This window comes from Tamandua tetradactyla, chromosome 1 (assembly GCF_023851605.1).
Source record: "Tamandua tetradactyla isolate mTamTet1 chromosome 1, mTamTet1.pri, whole genome shotgun sequence".
Classification (NCBI taxonomy): Eukaryota; Metazoa; Chordata; class Mammalia; order Pilosa; family Myrmecophagidae; genus Tamandua; species Tamandua tetradactyla.
Genome location: NC_135327.1, coordinates 78,553,805 through 78,579,417, shown reverse-complemented (window position 1 = coordinate 78,579,417; position 25,613 = coordinate 78,553,805). Strand labels below are relative to the sequence as shown.

At 39.0% G+C, this 25,613-nt stretch overlaps 1 long non-coding RNA gene across 1 annotated transcript in view; it reads right to left on the bottom strand.

Moving 5' to 3' along the window:
* The window catches only part of LOC143649155 (uncharacterized), a 44,275-nt gene extending 18,709 nt beyond the window's left edge, over positions 1–25,566 (bottom strand). Inside the window, exon 1 of the long non-coding RNA XR_013158930.1 lies at positions 25,394–25,566. This is a non-coding gene — a long non-coding RNA (uncharacterized LOC143649155). The remainder of the gene's footprint in view (positions 1–25,393) is intronic.
* Between the last annotated feature and the right edge of the window lie 47 nt (positions 25,567–25,613).

The window sequence follows — 25,613 nt, the reverse complement described above, 5'->3', positions numbered from 1 at the left end:
ACTAGTGCATTTCCTAATATAACTTATGTAGACAGCTTAATTGAATACCATAAGTACATGGAACCTTGAGTAGGACATGAGATTTTGTTGGTTTGTCCAGAATGGTGCTGCAATAAATCCCAGAGAGATTTGATCAATGAGTGGAAAAGTGTTTGCAAAGTCCCCTTCAGGGAATGGTGAGAAAGGAGGAAAATTCAGCTTCCCCAAGTTGAATTCTTGATATTCTCACAAGCAGTGCAGACAACCAAAGCTATAGGCTGAGCCCCCAATCTTGGGGTTTGTTCATATGAAATAACCCCACAGAGGATAGGTCAAGTCTACTTAAAATTAGGCCTAAGAGTCACCTCCAAGAGAACCTCTTTTGTTGCTCAAATGTGGCCTCTTCTCCAGCCAATACAACAAGCAAACTCACCACCCTCCCCCTGTCTATGTGGGGCATGACTCCCAAGGGTGTGGACCTTCCTGGCAACATGGGACAGAAATCCTGGAATGAGCTGAGACTCAGCATCAAGAGATTGAGAAAACCCCTAGAATGTACTGAGACTCAGCATCAGGGGATTGAGAAAACCTTCTTGCCCAAAGAGGTAAGAGTGAAATGAGACAAAATAAAGTGTCAATGGTTGAGATGCCAAACAGAGTCGAGAGGTTATCCTGGAGGTTATTCTTACACATTAAATAGATATCACCTTGTTAGTCAAGATGTAGTATAAAGGCTGGAGGGAACTGCTTGAAAATGTGGAACTGTGTTCCAGTAGTCATGTTTCTTGAAGATGATTGTATAATGATACAGCTTTCACAATGTGACTGTGTGATTGTGAAAACCTTGTGTCTGATACTCCTTTTATCTACCTTATCAACAGATGAGTAAAACATGTGGAATAAAGATGAATAATAGGGGGAACAAATGTTAAAATAAATTTAGATTGAAATGCTGGTGATCGGTGAGGGGGAGGAGTGGTGGTTTGGTATGTATGAATTTTTTACTGTTTTCTTTTTCTTTCTTTTTCTGAATAGATGCAAATGTTCCAAGAAATGATGATGACTATGCAACTGTGTGATCATATTGTGAATTACTGATTATATATGTAGAACGGAATGATCAAAAGTTAGAATGTTTATATTTGTTTGGTATTTTTTGATATTTAAAAAAAAATTTTAATTAATTAAAAAAAAAAAGGTGTTCTAGGTTGCTAGCTGTCGGAATGCAACACACCAGAAACAGATTGGTTTTTAATAAAAGGGGATTTATTTCATTAGTTCTTCAGAGGAAAGGAAGCTAACTTTCAACTGAGGTTCTTTCTTATGCAGGAAGGCACAGGGTGATCTCTGCTGGCCTTCTCTCCAGGCCTCTGGGTTTCAACAACTTTCCCTGGGGTGATCTCTTTCTACATCTCCAAAGGCCTGTGCTGAGCTGCAAGTGCTAAGATGAGGTAAGCTGAGCTGCTTGGGCTGTGCTACGTTGAACTCTCTCATTTAAGCACCAGCCAATTAAATCAAACATCATTCATTGCAGCAGTCACGCCTCCTAGCCAACTGCAGATGTAATCAGTAACAGATGAGGTCCATGTACCACTGGCTCATGGCCACAGCAACAGAACTAGGCACCTTTACCTGGCCAAGTTGACAACTGAATCTAACTACCACAAAAGGCAAAATTAAAATGAATAAAACAGTTGAAGCATATTCAACCAAAGGTAAGAATCCAGAGTACATAAAGAATTCCTCTAAATCAATAATAAAAAGACAACCAGAGTTAACAAAGGGCAAAGTATATAAATAGGCAATTCTCGGAAGAAAAACATATAGACAATAAATACCTGGAAATATATGCAGCCTTATTAATAAGTAGGGAAATACAAACTAAAACAATGAGTTCATACAAATCTTTTACCCTTAATCTTGGCAAAAACTTAAAATGTTGGACGACCTGAAGTGCTGGCCAAAGGTGTGGAGGAAGTGAGTACTCTCATGTGCTATAAGTGGGAGTTAAATTGGTATGTCTATTTGAAGAATAATTTCACCGTATTTATTTTAAAGTTAAAACTATCCGTAGTAACTCAATAATTTCACTTCTTAGTATCAACTGTAAAGAAATAATTGCAAGAAAATGCTTGTGCAAAGATAATCATTGCATTAGTGTTTATCACAGCTGAAAATAAAAAACTTTACTGTTCCATTAAAATAGGGGAAAGGCTAAAAGGAAATAGGATACAATCACATAATAGTGTATTAAGCAGCAGTTTAAAAAAAGGAAGTAGATTGGGATGTAAGGGCATTAAAGATATCTCTGCCATATGATTTTTTGAAAGGAAATGTTGCAGAACCATGTTTGTAGCATTATACCACTTATGAAAGCATACACACATGTAACACTACTATATATTTTCTATTAGTACATTCGTACATCTGAAAATGCATGAGGAAAAATTTGGAAAGGGAGACATAAACTGATGGGTTCCTACATGGTGCAAGGAAGGGTGTACAGGCAGGGGCACTGGCCTTGGGCCAGGAGGGTAATCTAGGTAGCTTTAACCTTTTCTTTAATGCTTTAATTTTTTTTAAGGGTAATGTATTTATAAGTTACTTGTATAATTAAAATTAATATTAAATAAATAAAACAATCATTGTGAAGAGACAAAATTATTAAATGTAGACAATTCAAGTATATATCTAGAATATCCAAGAGAATCAACTGAAAAACAATAAAATTAACAAATTAAAGTGGTGATATGGAATAAAAATAAATGAACAGCATTTTTAAGTAGGAACTTAAAAAAACGGAGGCTGTTAAAATAAAATAGAGCAGGCCATTAGAATGGGGTGACAACCCTTGAACAGCAAACATTAAATAACATGATGAAAGCCTGGGAGAGGCAGTGCTGTACTAGGAAATGGAACTTTCCTAGTTCCATTTGGAAACTAGACACTTGAGGAAGGGGCGTTCTACCAGAAACAGTCCAAATAAGGTAATGCAGCTTAGATATCCAATCAGAAAATTTTCCTCACCTGCTTCCCCTCTGCTCTACACAGAGGCTTCCACTATCCTCTCCCTTGGCAGAAGGTCCATACCTCTTTCAGTTTGGTGCTGCCTGATTCCTGAATCGCTTATTACCCAAATAAACTTCAATGGATTTTTTAAATGCCTCAGTTTATCATTTACAGAAGTTGGCATCAGAAGTAGGATCCAAAGGAGATTCCTGGTGGACCCCATGGATCCATTTTATGTACAACTGCTTTCTAGATACTGGCAGAGGTCACAGGTAAATTTCTCACAGATCTGAGCTCCATAGTTTCGTATTGAGCTCTGTGAAATTTATTTGGGCATATAAGAATTGGCCTGTGTATAGAGGAAGACTCAGATAAGACACCTGTCCTTAGGAAGGGAAAGAAAGCAACACTGGCATATAAAAGACCCAACTTCAAATGGGTTCTTCCTGGTCTAAGGAGTCCAACAACTTCACCATCAGAAACTCCTCTAGTTAAATGTTTAAGAATCATGGATGAGGACCATTTGCTTTCTTAGAAAAATGGGTGTTTTATATGAAAGTTAGTATGGAGCCACCGTGCCCACGATGGAAGAAGTTTTAGACAATTTTATTGATTTGATAGGCGCCCTAGTGAACAGAGGATCCCAAACATCCCAAAAGTAATGGAATTTGTTTTTTAATCAGTATACTTAGGCACCAAAACAATTAATGACTCCAAAACAGCCTCATTTAAGACTCCCTACAAAACAGCCAATGAAAATCTTAACAAACGAGAAACCAAGGCAACTGGAGAGCATTGTAGAAAACTTGACTTGATTCCAACAGTGCTTTCGATCCTTTCTCTCTATCCGCCTTTGCCTAATTACTCTGAATCTACTGATTCTCTTCTTCATTTACCTTTTTACTTAGAAGATGAAGAAGAAAAGGAAGTTAGACAGATTAGACAGATGCCCTTTAAGGTTAGACCTTTCACGGACCCTAGTGAACACTACCATCTTTAACCCATGGTCAAAGACAGAATTCAGAAGCATAATTAAAGAATTTCCTAAACACAGGGAAGATCCACAAAACTTACCAAGGAATTTAGAATACTAATTGGGGCATCTGCCCCTGGCCTCCCTTACTTATATAGTACATATACATGTTCTTGGGGCTATGGGAAGCCCATAAATGAGTGACTGTAGCAAGATGAAAAGATCCCAAAAGAGATCATAAAGATCCAACTTGGTGTGCTTCAAAGAATGGTTTAAAAAAAGCTCACTGAACAGCCAATTATCTCTTGCTGGCTATGCCTAAAGCTTTTCCTCAAAAGACAGAATGATCCATTATCCAGCCCTATAAATAAAAGAAAGATGAATCCGCTACTGACTATAAAGTTAGATTAGAAATAATATTTGCAAAATACTCTGGACTATTATTATTGAACCACAAATTTGAAGTTGTTTTATCCACCTTTTTGTCAGAGGGCTTCACCCTAAACTAAGGAGTATGATCAGATGACACAGATTAAGTTGGGAGTCTGACCCTTAACTGAATTACTAAATTTAGCAGAACATTTTGAACATTAGAACAAGACCTAAATTCAAAGAGGCAAATCAGAAAAACCCAGTGCTTAGAAATATCTGTTTGCATTGAGTGGACACTGGAAGAGATAATGTCCACTTTTAAATCCCCAATAAAACCAATGCGAGCCATATGAACTGCCCATTGCTTTGTTAAAGGAAGCCCTCAAAAGTTTTCTGCTATCAAAGCCAAATTTGGATGGAACTCTGAGGGATCCTCTGAGAAAATGATTTCCTAAATATGCCCAAATCAGCAAGGAGAGGCCAGCATGAACATTAGTGGAGAACTCTGTACTGTGTTAGTAGATCCCAGAGTAACTCTTTCTACATTGAACCCTACGCAGATAAAACAAAAAATACTTAGGAGTAACAAAAATGTCTTGGTGGTGGAGGTTTCTAACCAAGCCCAGAAGCTTCCTTCATCAGAGCCTGTACAGATGACTTCTGGCCTATTATAGAAAATATGCTTTCTTTTCATGTCACACAGCTCCAATAAACCTGCTGGAATGAGATTTACTTTCTAAGCTAGAAGGCTATATCAGATTCTCCTCAGGGTTAGAGTTAACCTTAAAATTTTCATACCTTCTGGAACTTGAGTTATCAGGAAAAAACTGATCTCAATAGCCTTTGAGACCAGAAGTTGTTCAGAGGCTTATTCCAAAAACTGAAGACTTGATTAAATAAAGCTTTGTGATTTCTTATACAGGTCTTGTAACATCCCATCCTTCCTGTTAAGAAACCAAATGGGCTGGATTGGAGGTTCATGCCAAAACCTATGGATGATAATACCAAGGTTTCCTGTAGTACCAAACCCTAACATTTTGCTGTCAAATGTGTCTTCGGTGTCAAAATGGTCCACAGTAATAGATCTTGCTCAGCCTTTTTTAGTATTCCAATTAATGAGGCTAGCCAGTGTGTGTTTGCCTTTATTTGCAATAATCAGCACTAAGACAGTGATGCCACAGGGATTCACTGAGGTGCTTTCCAATTTTTCCCAAGTCTTACGTTAGGACTTGACAACCCTACAATTTCAAAAAAATTCAACTCTAATTCATAAGTAGATGATTTGCTACTTTGCTCCCTTACTAAGAGGATTCAGAGATCAACTCCATTTATCACTTACAACTAGCCTACAATGAATGTAAGGCCTAAAGTAAAACTGCAGTTCTCAAAAGAAAAGACACATTACTTAGGACATAACCAAACTGGGGAAGGCATTTTTCTCCCTTCAGATAGAATATCCAAAACTTCCCTACCTACCATCAGAAGATCACTTACCTTGAGCTTCCTGGATACTGTCAGTACAAGGTTCCAAATATTTCCCTAATGGCCTCTCAACTTTATGAACTTCTACCCAGAAGCTCCATCTTGGAAAGACAAGGCTTTTCTTCAACTTAAATTGGCCCCACAATAGCTCCTAGCATTGGGGTTTTCAAATTGTGCTAAATTATTTGTTTGTTCATGAACATGATAACCAGGCACTAGACATCTTTAAACAAGATCATGGAGGGAAAAACAGACCCTTCGCTTACTATAGTGTCCAGTTAGTGGCTAGAGCCTATTCAAATCATTTAAAGACAGCTAAATTGGTAGAAGCCTCATCAGAAGTTAGTGTAGGAAATGACATTATCTACAGGATCCTCCCTCTGCAGAGAGCTTGTTGAAGTCTGAATGAACTCCACATTTCTCTGCCAGCAGACTAGCTTCTATAGGATTCTACTCCTATCTCCTTTACAGCTTCACCTCTGATGTTGTAACATGCTAAATCCTGCTACCTTGCTCCCTTTACCAGAAAATGGAGGAAAACAAAACTGTGTTGATAGATTCTCACATTTCAATTCCTTGAGTTCACTTAAGGGCACTCAACCCAAAATTTTTGCATTAGTGTTTTATGTTGATGGATGATTTGCAAGACTCCCAAGGAAATTAGCAGGCAGGATATGCTAAAACACCACAATATGAATTAATAGAAAAAGGGAGCCTTCCCCAATTTGTCTCCTCAGCCAGCAGAGTTATATGCTGTGACACAAGCCTGTCAGATTGCCAATAACAAAACTGTAAATATTTATATGGACAGTAGGTATACATGTGGAGTATTCCATGATTTTGAAATGCTCTGGAAACAGGGGGTGTTCCTAACCTCTAGCAGAACTTTTATCAAAAGTATACCCTACTTCCAGGGTACATGGGTGGTTCAGTGGTAGAATACTCCCTTTCCATGTGTGAGAGCTGGGTTCAATTGTACTCCCCTGCTCCCAGAAAAATAGTATACCCTACTTCCTGACCAAAAGGGGGAAAATAATTGTAATAAATAAGGTGTCAGCAGCTGAGAAAGTTCAAATAGAGTAGAGCAGTTTCTCTGGAGGCTACTCTTAAGCAAGCTTCAGCTAGCTATTGCTATTTATCATGGTTTTGCCAAACCCCAATCAAAACCATTCCTGCCAGAAAGTATGATATCATCCATATTTTAAAACTTCAACTTCTGTGTGAGACCAAAGGGGGAGATGTTTATTTTGGTGCAAAATTTACATTTTGAGAAGTGCATTTCCTAATTTAACTTGTATGATCACTTTAGTTGAACACCATAAGTATTAGGAATCTTTAATACAGCATGAGACTTTGTTGGTTTGTCCAGGTATGACATCCCAATATATCCTAGAGTAATTTGGGCAGTCACTAAAGGCGTATTTGCAAATTTCTCTTAGAACACTCGGGAGAAAGGAGGAAATACTCAGCTTCCCTATTTGGAGAATTTCTGATATTCTTGCAAGCAGTGGAGACAGCCAAATCAATAGGCCAAGCCCTCGATCTTGGGGTGCACTACTATGAAACTTATTTCTGCAAAAGATAGGCTAAACCCACTTAAAATTAGGCCTAAGAGTCACCCTCAGAGAACCTCTTTTGTTGCTCAGATGTGGCCTCTCTCTCTAAGCCAATGCAGCAAGTGAATTCACTGCCCTCCCCTCCCCTACATGGGACATGACTACCAGGGGTGTAAATCTCTCTGGCAAGGTGACACAGAACTCCCAAGATAAGCCAGGACCCAGAATCAAAGGATTGAGAGAGCTTTCTTGACCAAAAGGAGGAAGAGAGAAATGAGACAAAATAAAATCTCAATGGCTGAGAAATTTCAAACACAGTCAAGAGGTCATTCTGGAGGTTATTCTTATGCATTACATAGATATTCCTTCTTAGGTTGTGGCATATTGGAGTAGCTGGAGGGAAGTACCTGAAACCTGTTGAGCCGTGTTCCAGTAGCCTTGATTTCTGAAGACAATCAAAAATTGTCTTCAAATTATATAAATTATATAAAGACATAACTTTTACAATGTGACTGTGGGATTGTGACAATCTTGTATCTGTTGCTCCTTTTATCCAGGGTATGGACAGATGAGTAAAAATAAAATGGGTAAAAGTTAAATAAGTAATAGGGGGGACAATGAGTAAAATAAATTGGGTAGATAGAAATACTAGTTGTCAATGAGAGGGAGGGGTAAGGGGCAAGGTATGTATGAGTTTTTTCTTTTTTTCTTTTTGTTTCTTTTTATGGAGTAATGCAATTGTACTAAAAAAATGATCATGGTGATGAATACACAACTATGTGATGATATTGTGAGCCACTGATTGCACATCATGTATGGAATGTTTGCATATAAAGATTTATTAATAACAATAAAAATAAAATAATAAAAAATTTTTAAAAAGATTCCTGCCAAGCCTAAAGAACACCTATGGCTTTATCTGAGATTCTACAAAGGTTCCACACATTATGATTACTTTTCAGAAATCTACAACCTCCAGATGGGTTTCTAGGCCAGATAAATCCTGCAACCCAGTAGGGCCAGCCTCTCCAGAACATCAACTATTTCCATCCCCCTATCTCATATTATTGACAGCTCTTTCCAACATGAAAAAGTTAGAATGGGCATAGTCCAAATACCCCTAAAGATTTGGAGAAAGATCAAAGGAGAAGGTGGAGTTATAACAGAGATGGTAGGATTTAACAAATGTGTATGACTGTAGAATAAGTGTATTTCTTTCAGTCTCCAGTATTTTGGAACAGCCAGAAGGAAAAACCTAAAATTGTGGAACTGTAATCCATACCACACTCTGAAATCTGTTCTATAACTACTTGTTACAATGTACTTTGAAATTTATTACATATATATATATATATCTTAGTTTTCACAATAAAATCAATGTACCCCAAGTTAATGAACACTTAACCACAATTCTATTGCCCTCACAAATTGCTACCAACCAGCTAGGGTGTGTAACTTAAATGAACTCCATAAAACTGATCCATGACAAAGAATTTATGACGAAGTATTTGACAGACAATACTATGTACCTAATTTGGAATTATAAAAATGGGAGCTAGACAGATGCAAATTTAATATAACAGAGACCTCATGGAAGGCCCAGATGACTACCTAGTCCTTCCTGAGCCCTTAAAATTACTACTGCTAATAGTTGTACATTTCACCCCCCACGATGGCATTGATAAGATGATTCAAATATGGAAAAAAATACTGGTGGGGAGATTTCTTTAAGTGATCAGATGAGTTTATAATTAACGTCTGGTCTGCTAAATTCACAGTCCAGGAAAAAACATTAAGGTCTTAAAAGAGTGACCACCTTTTGTCCCTTTTGAACATTTACAGATGAATTTCAATTAGCTGCCCTCTCTATGGGCAATAAGTGCTTGTTAAAGGATGACTCTTTTGGACAGATATTTAAGTCTTCCCTTGCAGAAAGGCAGATGCAATAAAAGCAGCAAACAAACTATTAGAAAATGTGTTCCCTTTGTTGGATGACTCTTATGAAATATTGAGTAATCAAAGGACTCATAGGCCAAATAATTAAACAACATAATAAAGTCCTCTGGACACTCTGGCAGTATCATTGCCCTTACCATCCCCAATCATCTAGAAAGGAAGAATGAGTAAATAGTACATTAAAGCTAAAATTAGCAAAATTGACAAAATCCACCGGATGTCTGGCCTAAAGTTCTTCCTTTAGTTTTAATGGCTATACAATTGACTCCTGTTGAGAAACAGAAATAGTGACTGGAAGACCAATGTCTTTGATGATAGCCTTTCATACGTCACATGCTCTGGTAGACTCTGATAAGATTAAATATTTTTTTAACTTTTTTATTGTATAATATAACATATATACAAAGCAAAGAAATAAAAAAGCAATTGTTTTCAAAGTATACTTCAAGAAGTAGGTACAGGACAGATCCCAGAGTTTGTCATGGGCTACCATACGATCCTCTCAGATTTTTCCTTCTAGCTGCTCCAGAATATAGAAGGATACAAGGAATAAATATTTTTTTATCATCACCATCAACTTTTTTCCTTCTTTTTTTTGTGAAAAATAACATACATACAAAAAAACAATAAATTTCAAAGCACAGTACCACAATTAGTTGTAGAATATATCTCAGAGTTTGACATGGGTTACAATTCCACAATTTTAGGTTTTTACTTCTAGCTGCTCTAAGATACTAGAGATTAAAATAAATATCAGTTTAATGATTCAGCAATCATATTCATTTGTTATACCCTACCTTCTCTGTATAACTCCACCATCACTTTTGATCTTACTATCCCACTCCTTAGGGGTATTTGAACTATAGCCATCGAACTTTTTTATATTGGTAGGGGCTATCACTAATATGGGATAGGAAGATGGAACTGTATGATGTTCTGGCAAAGCTGAGCCCTCTAGGTTTCAGGAATTATCTGGTCCAAGGACCCATCTGGAGGTTGTAGGTTTTTAGAAAGTTACTCTAGTGCATGGAACCTTTGTAGAATCTTATATAATGCCCTCGGTGTTCTTCAGGATAGGCAGGGATGGTTTTGCTTGGGTTTTGGCAAGTTATGATAGGTAGTAATGTCTAACTGAAGCTTGTGTAAGAGCAACCTCCAGAGTAGCCTCTCAACTCTATTTGAACTCTCTCAGCCACTAATACTTCATTAATTATACTTCTTTCCCCCTTTTGGTCAGGATGGAATTGTTGATACCACAGTGCCAGGGCCAGACTCATCCCTGGGATTGAGTTTTCCCATGCCAGGGAGACTTGCATTCCTGGATGTCAGGTCCCACATAGGGTGAGAAGGCAATGATTTCACTTGGAAAGTGAGGCCACATCTGAGCAACAAAAAGAGGTCCCTGAGAAGTAACTCTTAGGATATGTATAGGTAGGCTAAACTTCTCTGCTAACCTACATAAGCTTCACAAGAGTAAGCCTCAAGATCAAGGGCTTGGCCTATTGATTTTGGTGTCTGTCCCTAATGTCTGACACCATATCAGGAGTTTCCCCAGTGATCAATATTCAATCATAAGTAGCCGCACAATATTAAATCATAAGTATACACCATCGTTCACCAATTTACTTCTCAGTCAGTGCATCCTTCAGCCATCTGCATTCATTAGGCATCATATATAATGCCCAAAGTCCATAGTCCCACAATACTCTCAATTTTAGATAATTTCATTGTTCGCAAGAGAGAGATAACCAATAAATACATCCTCACCAAATAGCAGATCTAAACCTCCCCTTAACTCTTGTTCCCCCCCCAATTATTTACCCCTGATGATGCTATAGTACTGTTGATGTTTTCCTGTTAAATATAACCCATAGCATGCAATAGCAGTTTTCCCCCTGTATCCTCGTGTACACTCTTTGTACACAAATCATATCTGTGAGGTAGTTCTTGCAAGAACTTATTTATATTTCTAGTGTTAATCAGCGGGACACATAGGTCTATATAACCTCTTTCAATCATATCACCTTCAATATGGTAATATTAGTTCTAGACTGCTAGAGAACTGCCTTCACTTCTATCTATTCTCTTACATTTGAGTTCAACCTCATTAACTAAACGTTCATCCATCTCTAGCTTCAATGTTCTCTGAGACCCCTATATTCTGTATTATAAGCCTCTGATTTTACATTTACCATGGTCATAAAAGTGGAGTCATACAGTATTTATCCTTTTGTGTCTCGCTGATTTCATTCAGCATTATGTCCTCAAGGCTTATCCATCTGGTCATGTACTTCAGGATGTCATTTCATCTTACTGCTATATAATATTCCATCATATGTACATACCACATTTTGTTAATCCACTCACCTGTTGATGAGCATTTGGATTGTTTCCACCTTTTGACAACTCTGAATAATGCTTCTATGAACATTGGTGTGCAAATGTCTGTTTGTGTCACTGCTTTCAGCTCTTCTGGCTATATGCCATGTAGTGCTATTGCTAGGTCATAGGGCAACTCGATATTTAGTTTTCTAAGGAACTGCCAAACTGTCTTCCATAGTGACTGTACTATTATATATTCTCATCAGCAGTGCTTAAGTGTCTCAATTTCTCCACATCCTCTCCAACAAGTGGAGTTTCCTTTCCGTTTAATAATAGCCATTCTTATAGGTGTGAGGTAGTGTCTCATTGTAGTCTTGATCTGCATTTCCCTTATAGCTAATGAAATTGAGCATTTTTTTCATGTACTTTTGAGCCATCTGTATTCACTCTTCAGAAAAATGCTTATTCATATCTTTGGCCCAATTTATAATTGGGTTGCTTGTTCTTTTGTTGTTGAGTTGTATGATTTCTTTATGTATACAGGATATCAAACTTTTGTCTGATGTGTGATTTCCAAATATTTTCTCCCATTGAGTTGGCTGCCTCTTCACCTTTTTGATAGTCTTTTGAGGTGCAAAAGCATTTGATTTTGAGGAGTTCCCATTTAACTATTTTTGTTGTTGTTGTTGCTTGTGCTTTGGGTGTAAAGTTTAGGAAACTACCTCCTATTACTAGATCTTGGAGATGTTTCCCTACATTTTCTTCTGGAAGTTTTATGGTGCTAGTTCTTATATTTAGGTGTTTGATCCACTTTGAGTTAAGTTTTGTATAGGGTATAAGGGTTCAATTTCATTCTTTTGGCTATTGATATCCAGTTCTCCCATGCTCATTTATTGAAAAGACTATTTTGTCCCAGTCCAGTGGATTTGGAAGCCTAGTGAAAAGTCAGTTGAACATAGATTTGGTGGCCTATTTCTGCATTCTGGATTCAAATCCATTGGTTAATACTTCTGTCTTTGTGCCAGTACCATGCTGTTTTGACGACTGTGGCTTTATAAGTTTTAAAGTCAGGAAGTGTTAATCCTCCCACTTTGTTTTCCTTTTTTAGGATGCTTTTAGCTATTCAGGGTCTCTTTCCCTTCCAGATGAATTTTGTAACTAGCTTTCCAAGGTCTTCACGTAGGTTGTTAGAATTTTCATTGGTACTGCATTGAATCTGTAAATCAGGTTGGGTACAATTGACATCTTAACTCCATTTAACCCTCCTATCCATGAGCGGGGAATGTCTTTCCACCTATTTAGATCTTCTTTGATTTCTTTTAGCAATATAATGTAGTTTTCCATGTACAAGTCCTTTACATCCCTAGTTAAGCTCATTCCTAAGTACTTGGTTGTTTTAGTTACTATTTTGAATGGAATTTTTTCCTTAACTGACTCCTCACCTAGGTCATTGCTTGTGTATAGAAGCACTACTGATTTTTGGACATTAATTTTATATCCCACCACCTTGCTGAATTTGTTTATTAGCTCAAGTAATTTTGTTGTAGATTTCTCAGGATTTTCCAAATACAGTATCATGTAATCTGCAAATAATGAAAGTTTTACTCCTTCCTTTCCAATTTGGATACTTTTTATTTCTTTTTTCCTATCTGTTTGCTCTAGCTAGTACTTCTAGCACAATGTTGAATAATAGTGTTGACAAGAGGGCATCCCTGTCTCATTCTCAATCTGAGGGGGAAAGTTTTCAGTCTCCCTTCATTGAGTAGAATGCTACCAGTTTTTAATATATGCCCTTTATCATATTGAGGAAGTTACGTTTGATTCCTATCTTTTGAAGTGTTTTTATCAGAAAAGGATGCTGAATTTTGTCGAATGCTTTTTCAGCATCAATTGAGATGATCATGTGATTTTTCCCTTTTGATTTTTTAATGTGCTGTATTACATTAATTGATTTTTCTTGAGTTGAAGCATCTTTGCATTCCTGGTATAAACTCCACTTGCTCATGGCATGTAATTCTTTTCATGTGTTGTTGGATTCAATTTGCTAGTATTTTATTGAGAATTTTTGCATCTATGTTCGTTAGGAAGATTGATCTATAGTTTTTCTTTCCTATAATATCTTTATCTGGTTTTGATATTAGAATGATATTAGTTTCATAAAATGAGTTAGGTAGTGTTCTTTTTCCTCAATTTTTCAGAAATGTTTGAGCAGGATTGGTGTTTTTTGGAATATTTGATAAATTCCCCTTTGAAGCCATCTGGACCTGGGCTTTTCTTTGTAGGAAGATTTTTGATGACTGATTGAATCTCTTATTTGTGATTGGTTTGCTGAGATCTTCTATTTTTTCCTGAGTCAGCATGTTTGTATGTTTCCAGGAATTTGTCCATTCCATTTATGTTGTCTAGTTTGTTGGCATATAGTTGTTCATAGTATCATCTTATGATTTCGTTTATTTCTTCAGGGTCTGTGGTAATGTACCCCTTCTCATTTCTGATTTTGTTTATTTGCATTATCTCTCTTTTTTCTTTATCTGTCTTGCTAGTGGCCCATCAATTTTATTGATTTTCTCAAAGAACCAACTTTTGGTTTTATTGATTCCTTCTGTTGTTTCTTTTATCCCCTATTCATTTAACTCTGCTTTAATCTTTGTTATTTCTCTTCTTCTATTTGGTTTGGGATTAGTTTGCTGTTCTTTCTGAAGTTCCTTCAGGTGAGCAGTTAAGTCCTCTATTTTTTTTATCTTTCTTCTTTTTTAATATGAGCATTTAGGGCAATAAATTTCCATCTCAGCACAGCCTTTGCTGCTTTGCATAAGTTCTGATATGTTGTATTCTCATTTTCATTCATCTCCAGACAGCCACTGATTTCTCTAGCAATTTCTTCTTTGACCCGCTAGTTGTTTAAGAGTGTGTTATTTAATCTCCATATATTCGTGAAAGTTCCCATTCTTTGGTGGCTGTTGAGATCCATCTTCATTCCATTGTGATCAGAGAAAGCACTTTGAATAATTTCAGTGTTTTTAAATTTATAAAGACCTGTTTTATGCCCCCAGCATATGACATGTCCTGGAGAATGTTCCATGAGCACTAGAGAAGAATGTATATCCTGGTGTTTGGGGGTGTAATGATCTACTAGGTCTAATTCATTTATCAAGTTATTTAACTTCTCTGTTTCCTTGTTGAGCTTCTGGCTGATTGTTCTAGCTATAGGGGAGAGTGATGTATTGAAGTCTCTGACTTTTACTGTTGAAACATCTATTGCTCCCTTCGGTTTTGTCAATATTTATTTCATGTACATTGGAGCTCCTTGATTGGAAGCATAAACACTTATGATTGTTATTTCTTCTTGGTGAATTGTTTTATTAATATATAGTGTCCTTTTTTGTCTCTTATGATGTCTGTATATTTAAAGCCTATTTTTCTAAAATTAGTATAGATACTCCTGCATTCTTTTGGTTACAACTTGCATGGAACATCTTTTTCCATTCTTTCACTTTCAGTCTATTTGTTTCCTTATGTCTAAGATGAGTGTCTTATAAGCAGCATATAGCTGGATCATATTTTTTAATCTTTTCTGCCAATCTGTATCTTTTAATTGGTAAATTCTGTCCATTAACATTCAAAGCTACCACTGAAAAGGCTTTTCTTGAGTCCACCATCTTATCTTTTGGATTTTATTTGTCAGATCTATGTATTCTTTTCCCTCTTTCTCTTATTATCCTTTAAGTTACCATTTCTGGTCCTCTTCAATTCTGTGCCCTCCTCCAGACCTCCCTCTCCTCCCCTCCCCTCCTCTCCTCTCCCCTTCCCTTCTCTTCTCCTTCTGGGACAGCAATGATTCTTATATTTGTGCACTTTGTTTTGTCCATCATTTCCTGGAGAGCCAATTCAAATTTTTCCATCTTTATTGCCATTTCCAGTTTGAGTGGTCAAAATCAGTTGTCCTGTCCTCTAGTTTGCTTATTTTTTCTTCTGCCTCTTCAAATCTGCTGTTGTGTGTCTCTAGTATGCTTTTTATTTGATCTACAGCATCTTTAATCTCTGTGATATCTACCTTTCTATTTATTTTTTCAAATTCTTCTTCATGCTCTTATAGTGTCTTCTTGATGTCCTTTATGTCATTAACCATCCCATTTTTTTATTTAGTAGAGTTATATGAACATCTATGATTAGCTGTTCCAACATCTATGTCTCCTCTGGTGTTTTAATTTGGTCATTAGGTTGGGCTATATCTGTCTGCATCATGATATGCTTATTGATCTGCTGTCTTCATGGCATGTAAATATCTTGATTGGTTTACTTTGAAAGTTGATTTTCTTCAGTAGTCTAAAGCTTTGCATTTGAGGATGGACGCAGAGCAGGATGCAGTGCACGAGGCATGGGACAACAGTGTGGTGATGCATAGCAGTGCAGGTAGGTGTCAGTGCAGGTTGGGGATGCTATGCTGCTGCCTGTGAGCATGGGCACCCAGCAGCAGGGAGGATGTGGCTATATGGGTGCATGGGTCTGGGAGGCGGAGCCCTGGTGTGTGGTCTAGGGCGTGAGGCCCTTTGTGTGCATGCACAGAGCTTAGGGCAGCAGGTTGGCATTGCACGGGCACGGACTAGGGGTGGATGTGTTCTGGCTGCACAGGTCAGTTCTTGCCCAGAGCTGGGGGAGCATGACTGGAGGCTGTGCACATTCGCAGATCTGGGAGTGCTGTAAAATGGTATCCACGTGCGCAGAGCTCTGGAGTTTGGGGAATTGGTTCTACAAGCTGATTAAATTAGCAGCCACTAATAACTCTATTTCCAATGGTCAAGATGGCATTGATAGTCTGTGGTGTGAAATGGCAATAGACATATGCAAAATGCAAAATATCACCACTGGATACAGCTACTTGAATGCTTGTTAGAGGCAAGGCTCTGAGTGGCAGTGTATTTGGTACTGTAACATAGTTTTGTGGAGTTAAAAAGTATAATGATGGGGCTGGTGATTCCTAAATATATTTATTATAGTTGTTAAAGAAAGGAATGAGCTCAAGGTTTCAAATACTCAGCTCAAGCACCACACGAAAGACACGCAATTTTCCATGTGTGCCTCAAAGAAACTCTTATTTCTTATAGCCACAGACTTGAGATTTCTAAAAGCCAGACACAGAATCTGATTGTGCAAGTGGCTGAGTTATAAGTAGAATTCCCAACCTTGAAGGGTGTTTCTTTTAAAGTGAGGGCACTGATAGAATGACTGATAATGGTGTTGGTAGGGACACTGCAACCTTAGATTCTGCCGAATCTTCTTTGCCAGATAAACTTGTAATGATCTGTCCTGAGGAATCAGCCATGCAGTCGCCACCTGATGAGATGAACCCTAATGGGCTACATAAACCTGTAACTGACTCCTCTGAGGAAAAAGCCCTCATACCTCTGCCTGAAGAGATCACCAGATGAAACTATAATGTAATGTCTGAGGTAGTTGGCCCTTAAGACATTGCTAATTCTTCTTATGATCCAACCCCCACTTCTTCCAGACTTATAACTCAACTGAAGTCTCCAGGAGGCTCTGAAAGGTGAAGTACAAAGTGGAGGTGCACTACAGTCCAAAAGAACTGTATGAGTTTTATAATTCATATAGACAGAAATCGGAAATATGTGTGAGAAGGAATATTAAGGGTGTGGAATAATGGTGGAAGAAACATAAATTTGGATCAGGCTAAATTTACTAATATGGGCCTACTAAGCAGAGATTTTGGATTCAATGTTGAAGCTCAAGGGTTTAGAAAAGGCTCTAACAGTTTGAGTGTTGTCTGTAGCATAGACAAAAAGGTGGCTGTATTAACTCAAGTCAAAATGCCAGAACTATCCTGGTATAATGTAGATGAGAGCATCCAGAGGCTTACAGAGATTGGAATGTTAGAATGGATTTATCATGCAAGACTGCTCACCCACCCCAGGAATGTCCAGAGGACACACCTTTCACCGGGTCTGTGAAGAATAAATTTGTGTGAGCAGCTTGATCATACCCAAAGAGCTCTGATTTATCTTCTCTGTAGGACAGATATTACTGTGAGAACTGCTGCCACTGAACTTGGATCCTGAAACACAATGGAAATGATCTGATCCAGGGTTGGCAGGAGCCAAGTGGCAGCACTTAATTGCTTCTTGGGTCACTTGGAAAATGGCCCAGAGTAGCACACACAAATGAGGAATACATTGCCTCTAAAATCCAAAGAGGCTAGCACAATGTGCCTTTTTTTTTTAATTGTAGGAGGGGCCAGATACATGCTCTACACCACTGGACACCAGTGAAATAGAAATTTCACCAAGGTAGAAAGCCCCTGAATTTTTGTTGGATTTATCTCCTATTCTCTAACATACATGCTTTACCATTAAGTCTAGAGTAGTTGCACTTCCTCCTCACTAGGTCCAATAAACCTAATGCCATCAATATAATGTGCCATGGTGATGTCTTGTGGGAGGGAAAGGCAATCAAGATCCCTGTGTATTATGACACAGGGCTGGAGAGTTAATATACTCTTGAGATAGTACAGTGAAGGTGTATTGCTGACTGTGCCAGCTAATAGCAAACCATTTCTGCTGGTCTTTACTAATAGGTGTTAAGAAAAAAATCATTTGCCAGATCAATAGATGCATACCAGGTACCAGGAGGTATGTTAATTTGCTCATGCATTGATACCACATCTGGAATAGGAGCTACAATTGGAGTCATCACCTGGTTAACGTTACCCCTTGTCATCCTTCGAGATCCATCTGTTTTCTGTGCAGGCCAGATAAAGTTGAATGGGGATATGGTGGACATCTCCATTGCTGCATCCTTCAAGTCCCTGATGATGGCACTAATTTCTGTAATCCTTCCAGGAATCCAGTAATGCTTTTGGGTTTACTATTTTGCTAGGTACCAACAGTTCTAATGGTTTCCACTTGGCCTTTCCTACCATAATATCCCTCTCTCCACAAGTGAGGGGACCAAATTGGGGATTCTGCCAGTTGCTAAGTATGTCTGTTCCAATTATACATTCGGAAACTGGGGAAATAAACATGGGATGGGTTTATTTATCACAGTGTGTCCACGGTGGGATGTACCTAAGCTAAAACTCTAGAAGCCCCTACTCTTACTGGTGGATCACAATGACATTCTGGGTTTCCTGGAATTAATGTCAATTCAAGCCAGTATCTAATATCCCTGAAATGTCTGATCATTTCCCCCTTTCCAAAGCGTAGTTAACCTGGTAAAAACTGTAGGTCCTTTTGGAGGAAGCTGGGAACAAGATTAACAGCATAAATATTTCTTTATTTGTAACTAAAATTCTTATTACAAAGTTCTCAAAATCAGTCAGGGAAAAGCTACAGCAAAATTTTTCCTAATGAACTTGGGAGGAAAATCTGCCCAAACAGGGACAGGCTGAAGGTACAGACATTGAGAATTCCGAGGAGACTGGGCCTATTGGGTGTGTGTTGCTTTGCTCCTCAGTACTTAAATCGGATTTTGCAGCAATCCCTTAAAGTCCAATCCCCGAGGAGGGAACCTCCGCGCTGGGGACTGCTGCCGTTGCGCGGGCAGAAAGGCAAGAAGGACAAACGTCACGCGGGGGAGCAGCCTCCACGCCGGGCCTCCACAGGGTCGCGCCTCTGGCAAGCTTGGAGCTTCCGGGGGGTGGCAAGGGGTGCGCTCAGGGGCCGGCTTGCACAGCCCCTTCCCCGTGGTTCCGTAAGCTCAGGGGAGGAATCTCAAGGCGTGCAAGTTCCCGCTGGTGCCCACCGGGCAGCTCCTGCCTCGCACGGTGATTCCACCGAGGCGTCAACCCCAGAGCGGGCGGCTTCCCGGGGAGCCCCTGGGCGCCTTCAGCACTGCCGGTCCACAATCCGTCCTCCCTGAATGAGAACTTCCGTAGGTGGGTTTTGAAAACGCGAACTCCGCTCCAGAAAGGTTACTTTGGTAGCGGAATCACCGGTCTCTTTTTCACCTCAGGATCTGTAAAGATGAGCCACTAACATCTCTGCGGTCCCCCAAGAAACATTCTCAAGCATCTTAGCCAAGAAAGGCTGGGAAGTACTTCCCAGTAGCTGACGTACAGGCGGGACCGTGTAATTATCATGTGCTGAAGCAGACCCGCCGCTAGTGACACGAGAAGAGGGCGTGGGGGGTAAGGGGGCAGCCCCGGCTCCCCGTCCCACTGGGGCCTTAAGGCTGAGCCCGGCTGCAATTCTCTGAGAAGTCGTTTTTGTTTGTTTGGCTTAAGGCCAACTCCAGTGTCTGGAATCAAACAGGAAAGTAGCCCCTGCCTTTCTTGGTTGCTGGCGACTTTGCATGCGAATTGCAGCGATGAAGGCGGAGACTGCATCTGAAGGCAAATCCTCCTGCTTCTTGGCGAGGAGCCGGGCCAGGTGGATAAAATCCATCTTGGTTAAGTCCCTGAGCAGTCCCAGGACCCTTCCCCAGGGCCGGGCAGAACAGAAACTCTTTCCTGTCATAGGTCCCAGATCCTCAGGCCAGATCAAGTGGCAGAGATTTACTCCGCAAGGTAAAGAGCCAATCAATCAGGGAGAAGTCTGGAGTTAAGTTGTTTTTCTTGAAGTGACCAAGTAATTTCTGCAAGTTTTCTTCAAAGAATACCTCACATGCAGCAAAAAAAGACAAGTAAGGTCTTGGTCCATTCGTATAAAAGCGTTATTTGACGTGGTTTAGTCAAAAGATTGTAAAAAAAAATAAATAAAGCATCTGCAGTGTCTAAGTTCAAAACCACTGCTGAACAGCATAAATTTTTGGCAGTATAGCATGGTCCTTCCCAAGGGGACCTGGTTTTCTTTTCATTCGAGGGGTTATGGGTCTGTAAATTGTTTCAAGTCTGAGAATTGAATGAGGGGCCATAGGTCTCTGCTTTTGTGATTCAAATTAGACTTTTATTCCCTTGTTCTAGAACCATTCTGCTTACACAGATCACATAAGAATTTGGTAGGTTGCCATCTATTTCACTTCTGGGTACTCTATGATCTACTAGCCTGTGCCATGGTACTCTATGAATCATGCTGTTCTGATTACTGTTTTGACAAATGCTTAACCATGAGGTGCCAAGTTGCCATGAGACCTGAGTTGTCCATCATGAAGTGGCTGTTGTCTGACCCACCAAGCTATAAAGTTTGGTGTGCACAGCAGCCTGGACCTCCATCATCAAATAGAAATAGTATATTTGAGATTGGGCTTGAGCAGGCCCTGAAGACACAAGTAAGCTACAGGAGGAAGTGACCCAAATACCTATGGGCCCCACGCCAGTCACATTACCTTTTCTTTTTCAGTCTGCAGCTAAGAACTATTGAAGAGTTCCCTACAATTAGTTGATTGAGGAAGAGAAAACTCAAGCCTGGTTTACAGATGGCTCTGCACATTATACAGGTTCTGCCCAAATGTGGAAAGCTGCAGTACTACAGTCCCTTTTTGAGACATCCCTAAAGGACAGTGGTAAAGGTAAATCCTCCCAGTGGGCAGAACTTTGAGGAGTGCACCTGGTTATCCATTTTGCTTGGAAGGACAAATGGCCAGAGAATTTGTATACTGATTCATGGGCTGTGGCTGCAGGTCAGGGACTTGAACATGATTGGAAAGCTGGTTACAAAGAAGTCTGGGGGACAAGTATATGGATAGACTTTTCTAAATGGCAAAAAACAAAGATATTTATGTTCCATGTGAATCTCACAAGAGGGTGACATCATCAGAGGAGAACTTTAATAATGATGGGGTTAGGATAGCCTGTTCTGTGTATACCAGTCAATTTCTTTCCCCAGTCACTCCTGTCATTGGCCAATGGGCTCACGAGCAAAGTGACCATGGTAATAGGGATGGAGGTATGCATGGGCTTAGCAGCATGGACCTCCAACCACCAAGGCCAACCTGGTTACAGACACTGCTGAGTGCCTAATCTACCAGCAGTGGAGACTAACAGTTCCTGTGGTGATCAACCTGCTACCTAATAGTAGGTTGATTATACTGGACCTCTTCCGTAATGGAAAGGGTGGCTTTTTTTTTTACTGGAATATGTACTCCAGATAGTGGATTTACCTTCGCTGCATGCTTCTGCCAAAACTACTAACTGTGAACTTAAAGAATGCCTCATCCACCATCATGGTATTCCATACAGCATTGCTTCTGATTAAGGAACCCACTTCACAGCAAATAAAGTGTGCGAAAGGGCATATGCTCATAGAATTCACTGACCTAACCATATTCCCCATCATCCTGAGGGAGCTGGATTAATAACTTGGTGGAATGGCCTTTTGAAGACTGAATTATGGTGCCAATAGGGTGCAGGAATGGGGTAATGTGCTCCTGAAGACTGTTTATGCTCTAAATCAGCATCCACACTATGAGATTCTTTCTACCATAGCTAGCATTCACAGGTCCAGGAATCAAGGGGTGTAAATGCAAGTGGTACCACTCACTATTACCCCTAGTGTTTCACTAGAAAAGTGTTTGCTTCCTGTCCCTGCGACCTTGTGGACTGCTGGTCTACAGGCCTTAGTTCCAAAAGAAGGAGTGCTTCCACCAGGAGACCCAACAATGATTCCACTGAATTATATATTATATATATATATAATTCCCTGGAGAATCCTAACCAATACCATTAGTTTTTGAAAAATCTTCAGATATTATCATTATCACTTCAAATATTGCCTCTGATTTTTTCTCTCTCCACCTTTTGGTACCCTAAATACATATCTGTTAGAACATATGACCTCATCCCACATGGGATTTATTCTCTTTTCTGAAGTTAATGTCCTTTCATTTCCTGCTTCATTTTGCATATTTTGTCTGACATAATTGAATTAACTTAGTAGACTCACTAATTCTTTCTTACTAGAGAAATTATAGATTTACAGAAAGATTATGCACAAAATACAGAGTTCCCATATACCCACCCCCATTTTTAACATTTTGCGTTTGTGTGGTACCTTTGTTACAACTGATGAGAGATTATTATTATAATATATTATTGGCTATCATCCATAGTTTACATTAGGGTTCACTGTTTATTGTTCAGTCCTATTATCTAAAAAATATTTTGCTCTAGCTACCTATATTCCATCTAAAATTTCCCCTCTTAACCACATTCAGATATATAATTTGGTGATGTTCAATTTTGTATTACTGTTACAAAACTTTTCCATAATCCCAAAGAGAAACACTGCATCAATTAATAATTAATTTGCCAATTTCCTGCCCCCACCCAGCCTGATGGATTCTAGTTTCTGACTCTAAGAATTTGCTTATTCTAATTATTTCATGTCAATGAGATGACATTTTTCCTTTTGTGTCTGGCCTATTTCATTCAAATAACATCTTCAAGGTTCACTAATTCTTTCTTAAATGGTATTTAATGTTATTAAAACCATCCACTTAGTAGTAATTTCAGTTAGTAGATTTTTTTTTTTAATTCCAAAATCACATCTTATTCTTTTTTGGATATTTTAGTTCTCTGATGAATTCCCCATCATGTCATTTAAGTTCTTGAAGAGATTAAACCAAATTATTTAAAAATGTTTCAACTTTCACATTTGGGTTTACTGTTTTCTTTTTACTCTTAAAATTTTAAGACAATATTTTGTGTGTGATAAATTGTATGGATAATGTGTGACTCTACATAATACTGTTTTACTACAGAAGGGATTTACTTTTGCCACTTGTAGCTGGTCGTCAGTCCTTGTAAGCATTGGGCTATTTCCCTTTTCCCCATGCTCTTAGGGTATAGTCCTTCAGGGCTACTGAAATCTTAAAGTGTTCCTCTTCCTTAACAGGTCCTAAACTCCAATTTTTTTTTATCTCCAAACTCATGAGACTACTGCAAGATTCCCTTATTATATTCATGTATTGAGTCTGTACTTTTCCTTCCTAGCAATTCTGTTTTCAGTTGTATATATGTTCAATTTTTTAACTGGTGGCCTGCCTCCCCCAGTAAACCCCATGACTGCATGGACTTCATCGATTTTGCTTACCGTTGTATCCTCAGTCACTAGCTCAGTGTCTGCAGATATGTCTACTTGGCACTTAATGTTTGTTGCATGAATGAATGAAATGAAGAGGTCATTAGGTCTTAATATTCTAACAAAATATCAACATGAGAACTTCAAGAAGTAGCTACTTTGTCCAGTGCCTTTTAACACACCAAGGAGTTTCTTTTCTCAGGATCTTGAAAAGTGCTTTTTTCTGTTTAAACATTTTTCTGCAATTTTTCCTGTGATGATTGCTTCTCTTCCTTTGTGTCTCAGCTTACATGCCACTTCTTCAAAGAAATTTTTCCTACCTCCACATGTATGTACTCATCACAGCCATTACCTTGATTTATGATGTTTGTCATGCATTATTTCTATAGTTTCATAGTTAATGTGCATTTCTCCCTCTAACAAAGATTGTTTCTATGTTAACTGCTGTGTCACTAATCTCTAACCTGGTGCCTGTCATATAACAGGTACCTAGCAAATATTTGCTTAATAAAGCATGGCACTAAAGAAAGAGTAAGAACAGAAACTCAGTTCCCCAGTGACTGAGGTCTAAGAAAGCAAGAAGAGAGGGAAAACATGAAAGTGACTTACACTAAATAGAATGAAAGCATAATCAATATTCCTAACCATGTCTTTCTTTTTGGTCTTCTAACAGAATCTCACCATCAGCCCACTTCCATTGAGCATTTTCTAGATGATTCTCAATTTGCTGAACAAAAACACCCAGAGAGAGAGAGTCTCCGCATAAATTCTCTTAACTTATCACCCAGACAGGTCTGAATCACCATCACTAAAGCTCCTCCATCTCCCACCCCCAATCCAGAAGCTCAGCCTCCTCCCACATGCTCTCTTAACCAGAATAGGGAAGGGTTGATTCAACTTGAGCTATATCAGAATGAGAAAACCTGTGCCCCATCCTATTGCATTAAGAATGGGAAGAGCGTCAGGAAGAACGTCCTAAACTGAGCTAGTATGAGCAAGGTTTAGGTAATACAAAATTATATTTTTCTTACGGGACACTTAATGAAGCATTAAAAATATTAGAATTAGACCCCATGGAATGCCCCTGGGCTTTATTTCAGTAACCTGTGGCTTAACTTGCAGTCTGGATTTCTGTACAAAGTTTGGGAATTCTAATGATTAGCCTGATATCGTAGGAATTTAGCTGGATTGCTTCCCCTCTGCTTAGAGATTACTTCAACCCGTAGGCTTTCAACTATCAATGTCACAAGTGAATCTCTGAACTTTGAGAATTATAGAATTAGTATACAATCAAATCTAAGTTCAGTTATTGGCTATGGTCATGTAGAAAAGGTGTTCTGCACCTTCCACAAGTAGCTGGATGTAAATAATATGGCTGGCTATCAACAAGGTGACTTCAGTTAAGGGGATACATCTACGTTTGAATACTTAGTTGAAGTGAGTTTGCTATATAAAAGCAGGATTTTGTGGGCAACCACAGGTCTCAAACAAGCAATATTTGCTCAAAACACACAAAAGTTTTCAGCAAAACATTTGATGGACATTTTAGAAAGATGTCCATATTTCTTCCTGTGGCTTCTTGATATAGTCGGGAATCTTGGGCATAAGACAAATAGGCACCTATAAGAAACGAGAAAAGATTTCCAGAATGTATATGGGAGGATGATGGCGAGGGGGGCGGGGAGGGTTGTTGTCAGAAAATTGTTAACAACTTTAGGGCCAGGTGATAAAGGCAGAAGGGAAAAAGCATTCCTCCCTGCTTCGCCTGTTACCTTTCACACAGGACCACAAGGGAATGAGTTTTCCAAATTTCAAGCTCCTTCCTAGTCGGTTTCAAAGAGGGTGGCAACTGCTGTCCTCCTACTGTACGAAGAAAGAATCTGAAAGAAGTTGCCGAGGGCGACTCGCCAAGGTCTTATCACCCCGCCTACCGACCCAAGAGAACCCCACCATTCGTACCGCATTCCTTAACGAACAGGTCAGCTTTTGGAA